The sequence below is a fragment of the Triticum dicoccoides genome, chromosome 6A, assembly GCF_002162155.2.
Source record: "Triticum dicoccoides isolate Atlit2015 ecotype Zavitan chromosome 6A, WEW_v2.0, whole genome shotgun sequence".
NCBI lineage: Eukaryota > Viridiplantae > Streptophyta > Magnoliopsida > Poales > Poaceae > Triticum > Triticum dicoccoides.
In genome coordinates this window covers 227,807,997-227,814,746 of record NC_041390.1, presented here as the reverse complement: position 1 = coordinate 227,814,746, position 6,750 = coordinate 227,807,997, and the positions used below count along the sequence as shown (strand labels likewise).

Sequence of the window (6,750 nt, the reverse complement as noted above, 5' to 3'; positions counted from 1 at the left end):
ACCCCTTTTAATAGGAAATATGATAGATTGTTGTCTATAATGAGATGTATATACATATTTTAATCTGATAGCACAAAATACTTGCTACCATGCTCAGAGAGACCCATTTGAAATCATGTTCCCATTAAAAACATTTGCATTTTCAATGACTTTGTGTTTGAGCAAAAAAAAAATCTTGTTTAAAAAAATATGTACCTTCAAAATTGTGGAGACACCATTGAATAGCAAATAAACAATAGTCCAGTAAAACATCTCTATAATAGCCTATTGTTCATTTGCTATTTTTCATAGTTCGAAACGTCTCCAGAATAGTAATAGCTATCGTCTATGGCATTTGTTTCGTAACTATCAAACATGTCTAAAACATCATTTCTATTGAATCCACATAACAAGTTTTCATGGAAAGGGACATCATCACATAGATTATAGAAAAAAGAGGGACTAATCAATAGTTCAACACTAAAGCATCGACCACTTGCATGGTGGTTGTAGCAAGTGGCACTGTGTCCAGTCTCTGAGTTGCTGTACATATACTGAAGCCTTGCAATGCTCCATGGTCAGCAATGCATGCACATCTTCGCTACAACCGTGCATGCACCACAAACAACATGCTGGTGTTTTTACCTGGTAAAATAGATAGTGATATAAATTTATTTGCCATTTTTATGAAAAAATATGCAATGTTTCATTAAGATCACTAACTGACTACTTTTACAAAAAGAACCAAAACTGAATCCAGAACACAAATGTTGTTTTACCCTGTAATACCAGTTAGTACATAGATTTAATCTGAATTCGACATCAGAAGGGCTTCTATTCAATTTTGTGAGCATGTTGAACACAACATACTACTCCTTCCGTTCCTAAATATTTGTCTTTCTAGAGATTTCAACAAGTGACTACATACGAAGCAAAATGAGTGAATCTACACTCTAAAATATGTCTATATACATCCGTATGTGGTAATCCATTTGAAATCTCTAAAAAGACAAATATTTAGGAACGGAGGGAGTATATTCTAACAGTCGACAAACCATCAAAGTAAACAATTCAAGATTTGCATGGGTGCAAACATAGATAAAATAAACCTCCACGTTTTTATGGTTTAGTTGAACTCTACATACTAAATAGAGATGCCCATGGAGAGAAGCATCCTGAAACTAAAACCAGAGGGAGCGGCATACATCATCTTTTGAAAATCCACATATTAGGAAAATAAAATGTGAGTGATAGAGAGGTAGAGACCTAATTTCCTTGGTCCTATCTCTTTCTTGGATCTGAAAATCCATATATTAGTAATTTCAGAGATGTACATTAGAGAAATTGTTCAGCAAACAATCCAAGTAGATATACAGGCAACTATGTATACAACAGAGAAGTAGAGGCATGACAGTATAATAAACACTAATGGTATGTTGTTGTATGATGCAGAACGTACATACACGACAATATATGAGACTTTTATACTAAGTGCGACCAAAGGCAGCTAGTTGATACTCCATCATACAGTATATCTACAAATATGACAATGTAAAAAGGTGCGATCATAGCCAACATAGATCTGTTAGTTAGGGGATCTCTATTTTGCTTTAGTGAAAAATGTACATGCAAAATTCTACATAGTTTCAAGAGTATAAAATGTAATCCCACCTTCCCATGTGCTTGCTACACTAATACATTGTAGGTTACCAATCCTAAGTTAACTTGGCAACAACCTAGCTAGATTTCAAGCCATGTCATGGACTGGCTAGAGACACGGCGGCGACCTGCAAGCCAAGATGATGGGAGGGGGAGTGGTTAGAGAGAGAGAGAGAGACGACACAACAACGACTTGCAAGCACGTGATTTAAAGTCCAGTAAATATCACATGGCATTGGGAGGAAAGAAAATTAAGGCGCTGACAATTAGTAGAACCCAATACACAGATATTGAATAAGGTGTCACGCTAAAGTTAATCCAAGCATATCCCAGTCAGAACATCCACAACATTTCACCTCTAAAATTCACCTCTACATAACTTTTTACTAAACAATGTTTTGCCAAAATGTCATGCAATTTTTTAGCACAATAATCTTTTTTATATAAGAATAATGTGAATAGAAACTAATCTTAGTGAACTAAAGGGTATTCTCCATGCTAATAAAAAGAGTCAATCAGACAGCATAGAAGGGCATATTGCCACCGTGATCAATTTCCCATTGTGGCGATAGCAAGACGAAGGTGCTCATAAATAAAACGACAATCTGCATGTAACCCATTTGAAAATCATAAAAAGTAGCCACAATGGCTCAAATCTTAAATCGCTGGTCATCTATTACAATTAGGTCATGCAGATAAAACAGATGAGTGCATGTACCTTTATATTTTCTACAGACAATGATACATATTGAGTGATACTGAAATTATCACCCTATTTCACCGAAAATATTATTTTGGAACCAATACAATATTTTAATAAATTTCTCGCCTACGATATAAGAGGATGCAGATGGGAAGTAAAACCAAAATCAGTGTCACTTTAAGGAATATGCAGAATTTGGCATGTATTGGCAATAATTGAAAAACGCTCAAGGATACAATATCTTTGACTTTAGCAGAAAGCAAAACATTGGTATAGTGCTCAAACAATCCCAAAATGGTATTAAGAAATGAGAAATGGTAAACCTGTTAACATTGTCCAGTGCTCAAACAATCCCAAAATGTTATTAAGAAATCTATCCTGGCCATCCAGTTTATAGAAAGAAGAGAGACAGGAGCTTAGACAGACTTTACACAATGCTAATTCATCCACTAAGCTTCTGCAAAAAAATAAGCATGCATTGCAGATTCAGCAATTAGCTGTGTTGCATGAAGAACTATGGAGCATTCATAGCTGTATATAATTTTTACAAGCAGGAACCCTATGTGACAGCCAACCTCCAGTGACAAACCTATAAACTATCTAATGGACCAAAATGAAGCTTTCGACATTCTGGACATGCCTATCACCATTTTTTTAGTCTCTTTGTAGGATCTTAAAAATAGGGAAGAATACAAGGTTTCTTAAATGCACACATGTTCAGAACCAAATGTAGATGAAATGAAGCTCAACATTCATTATGCTATGCTAATTCACCAATCTAAAACCAATTTAAAACCAAGATGGAATAAAAACAACTTGTACATACCCCTAGAAATTGGTTCTGAACCTGAAATGCAGTCTCTTCTAATTGTTGTTGTAGCGATTCCCATCAAAACTGTAAATGGGAGGTAAAATTCATAAAACACTTACATTCATGGACATAACTATTTGTAGTGATTCCCATCAAAACTGCAAATGAGAAAATAAAATTCAGAAAACTCTTACATTCGTTAATATAAATATTCATAGGTTAACTATATAGAAAGAAAAAGGCACTTTATTTTCATCTAAAAGGACTTTACCAACACATCAATACCATGTATGCAATCTGGACATGCCAGCCAGAGGAAGATGCAAAGGTTACATGAACTAACTGGACATGCCAAAATAGTAACCCCTCTTCCGGTGAACATACCTGAACATGACATCTTCGAGTTTCTCCAAAACTGCTACTTCCCCGTTCGAGGAGCTCTCTATATCAGCCACTGACCTCCTCATCCTCATGGTGCTCACCTCAGCCTGCAATTTCTGAGGACAGGGAGGTCCACAAAGAAGAAACAAGTGTAAGAACGGAAATAGGGAAAAAGAAAAGAAAACCAAGGTGTCTTGATGCCTCGACAAACATGCGACCTCGGCAGGAGCGAGCGGAGGGACCCGGGCAGCGGCAGCAGAGGAAGGTCGATGCAGCGCAATACATCAGCGAGGAGGCGGCCACTCCAGCAAGGTAGATGAGAAGGCATGGACGCGTGGTCTGACAGAGATGCTCATGTCGATGAAGACAATGAGACGACACCGGTATTTCTTTATCAAAGTTTTTTCATCAATTATCTGTAGAACATAAAGAGAGATGCAGGAGAACATGTCAGAATGCAGAACTACCTCAGATATTCAAGCATACAAACTGAAGGAGCTCCTTAAAGAAAATGAAAGAACTTGAAAATTGTGTGTAATTTGGGAAAAAGTTGATATAAATACTTCTTGATCTGAATGTTGCAGAGTAACAAACACGTGGATTACAGGCCTAGATCTACAAGGAATATGTCCAAATCTTCTATTGCGAAATCAACTAAATATTGCAATAGGAAAAAATGCATGGATAAAAAGCTTGCTCAGACATCCCATACTCTTTCTGAAGACCTAAATCGAAAATACATATCGCTAGTGATTCCATTCTCAGATCAAATCAAATAAATAAGAGACACAGGGGCAAAGAAAGGGAGAGATGAACTTGGGTATGCAGCCAATGGCAGTGAGGGTGCCAAAAGCGAGTGAAAGCAAGGGGAGGGAGAGAGAGGAGGCCGGCTGAACCATCTGCTCTGCTCGCTCCTCTGCTCTTATCCAGCTGCCAGGGTTCTGGTCCAAGGCGGAGAAGAGCAGCTGCCGTTTGAGGCGCAGTTAGTTAAGCATTTAGAACACTAACTGAAGTAGTGATCACATGAATAGCAGATCATCAATCGAGCACTTAATAAACCATAATAACATGTACAGCAAGGGGAAAATAAACAGAGGACAGCGACAATTCTTGTAGTAGTACATGGCAAGTGAACAACCCTAGCATGAGATAACCTTGTCTTGACGGGCACGGCTCAGAGCGAGCAGAGAGAGAGCTCAACATTGGGGTTTTGTAGGTGATGCCATCATCCACCACCGTCACGATGCATAGGTGGTCACTCACCTCAGGAAGCAAGCATCCGTTGCAAACTCTGCTGCAGCAAAGCAATAGTCACCCCGACAGGCGTGACTAATAAGAAAACAAATATCAGTCTGATTCATTTGTATAAAAATTCATTGACCAAAATAAACCTCAGAGAAGTTGGCCATTCATTTTAGCAGCGAAGTTGCAAATTCATTCATTCATTATCTGCTTGATCTAGAGGAAGGTTGATTTATTTGTCAAATTAAGTAAGGAAGGAAGGTTCGTTCATTCATTTGACAAACAGCAGCAGCAGTGTATGTAGCATCTTCATCCATGGAAGAAGGTGGAGTAGCGGGAAGGGACCTTGTGCGAGAGGTAGTCGTGGCCGTGGTCGGGCTGGACAACGTCTCCGTCGAGCTCGTCCATGGAAGGTAGGAAGGAGCTGCTGCAGGTCGCCTGCTGCTGCTGCTGCTCCGGACCGAATCGAACAGAAAAAGAAATCAGGGGTCCGATCCGATCTGATGTGAGAGAGGAGAGGAGAGGAGGCGGGGAAAGGGAGAGCTCACCGTTGCAACTGGGCAGCCGGAGAGGTGCAGGATGGGGCCGGAGGAGGGGATCCACCCCGGCGAGCCGTCACGCCGCCGCGTCCATGGAGGCGCTGCTGCTACTGACGTCCATGGAGACGCTGCTGCTGCGGATCGAGAAAGCAAAGAAATTAGGGGAAGGATGTGAGAGAGAAGGAAGGAGAGGAGAGGTCAAGGAGAGCCCCGGTGTTCTACCCCTACTGAGGCATCTCTGCTCCAGGGAGAAGGGAGGGGGGCGGCGGCACGGGGAGGAGAGGAGGCCGTCAAGGCGAGCGCGGAGAGGGGCGGCGGCGTGGGAGAGGGGGTGCGGGGCTCGGGACGAGCGGCTAGGGTTTGACCTTTTTGCTTGTTCTCGAGGTCGAGCACGGGGCGCGGACGAATGGGATTGGAGAATCCCTCGGGGACATCGGAAAGGCACACCCAGTCAATGAGCGCACGAGACGAGCCCACCAGTCATTGGCTAATCAAAAGATATGAACCGGAGGGATGCCGGAGGCTCCTCAGCGATTTGAGCCTCCTGGCCGTCGGATCGGCTCCTTGATGCGTTTCCGGCCGTCCAATCCCCCTCCCGAACGCCCTCGACCGTTGGATAAAAACTGAGCGTTCGTTTCACTCCCGGCCTGCCACCGCACGTAATTCCAGTGCCCCCCGAGGGTATTTTCGTCATTTCACTTTCTAGGGGTATAAAAGGGGGGCCACGCCCTTGGTGAAACCTAGCCGGCTCCTCCTCCCTCGCTCGCTTCCAAGCCTCCTGCAGCCGCCTCCCTCACTCCCACGCATCCGCCTCCCTTCCTCTTTCTCCCACCCCTAGCGCCGCCACTACTGCCTCCTTCCCCGCCGCCGCCCGACCTCTTGCCCTCACGTCCTCCTCCTCCCACCCCCTCTGATCTGGCGCCGCTCCCGCTGGAGGGAAGGAGGAATGGCAAGGCGAGGCAACGGCGGCGGCATAGGGGACGTGGCGCGGGCGGCGTGGCCCAGGGGGTCGGCCTCTTCCTCCCCTACGGTGGCGCGCCGCCTCCGCCGCCGGCAGGAGGGGCCCACGATGGCCGCTGTGCAGCCCGACCAGGAGCTCCCCAGCGAGCAGTCCGTAGCCTGCTGCTCGCCGCTAGGAGCCCGAGCGTCGCGCCTCCAGTTCCTCCGCTGCCAGGATCCCCTTCGACCACACGCTACCCTAGAAGAATATTGGAGCTGCGGGCGATGAGGTCGACGCCCCGTCGTCCCGTCTTCTGCAAGCTCGATGTGCACGGCCTCGGGGGCGCGGCGGACGGCGCCGCCAAGGCCATGTTGGAGGCCAGACTGTGCGCGCGGCCGAGGAGCGCCAGCAGTAGGCACTCGATGCGGCGCTCCCCCCGTCACTCCTCCTTCTACGTCCGCTGCAGGTGCTCCCCCGTCGCCCCTCCTTCTCCTTC

General features: G+C 44.6%; 2 long non-coding RNA genes across 32 annotated transcripts in view; one reads left to right on the top strand and one right to left on the bottom strand.

Moving 5' to 3' along the window:
* Positions 1-222: 222 nt before the first annotated feature.
* On the bottom strand, positions 223-5,739 carry LOC119316678. Of its 31 annotated transcripts, none has more exons than XR_005153159.1 (9): positions 5,537-5,738; positions 5,324-5,448; positions 5,121-5,225; positions 3,752-4,862; positions 3,537-3,649; positions 3,168-3,310; positions 1,651-2,798; positions 1,246-1,277; positions 223-624 (listed from the first exon to the last, which is right to left on the bottom strand). It is a non-coding gene; the product is annotated as an uncharacterized LOC119316678 (long non-coding RNA). The 31 variants fall into 31 exon arrangements; XR_005153175.1 differs by having other exon boundaries at positions 2,665-2,798; positions 5,537-5,735; XR_005153165.1 differs by having other exon boundaries at positions 356-1,277; positions 1,651-1,766; positions 2,665-2,798; positions 5,537-5,736.
* A 915-nt stretch (positions 5,740-6,654) lies between these two features.
* LOC119315205 overlaps positions 6,655-6,750 on the top strand; it is a 740-nt gene continuing 644 nt past the window's right edge. Inside the window, exon 1 of the long non-coding RNA XR_005152628.1 lies at positions 6,655-6,720. This is a non-coding gene — a long non-coding RNA (uncharacterized LOC119315205). The remainder of the gene's footprint in view (positions 6,721-6,750) is intronic.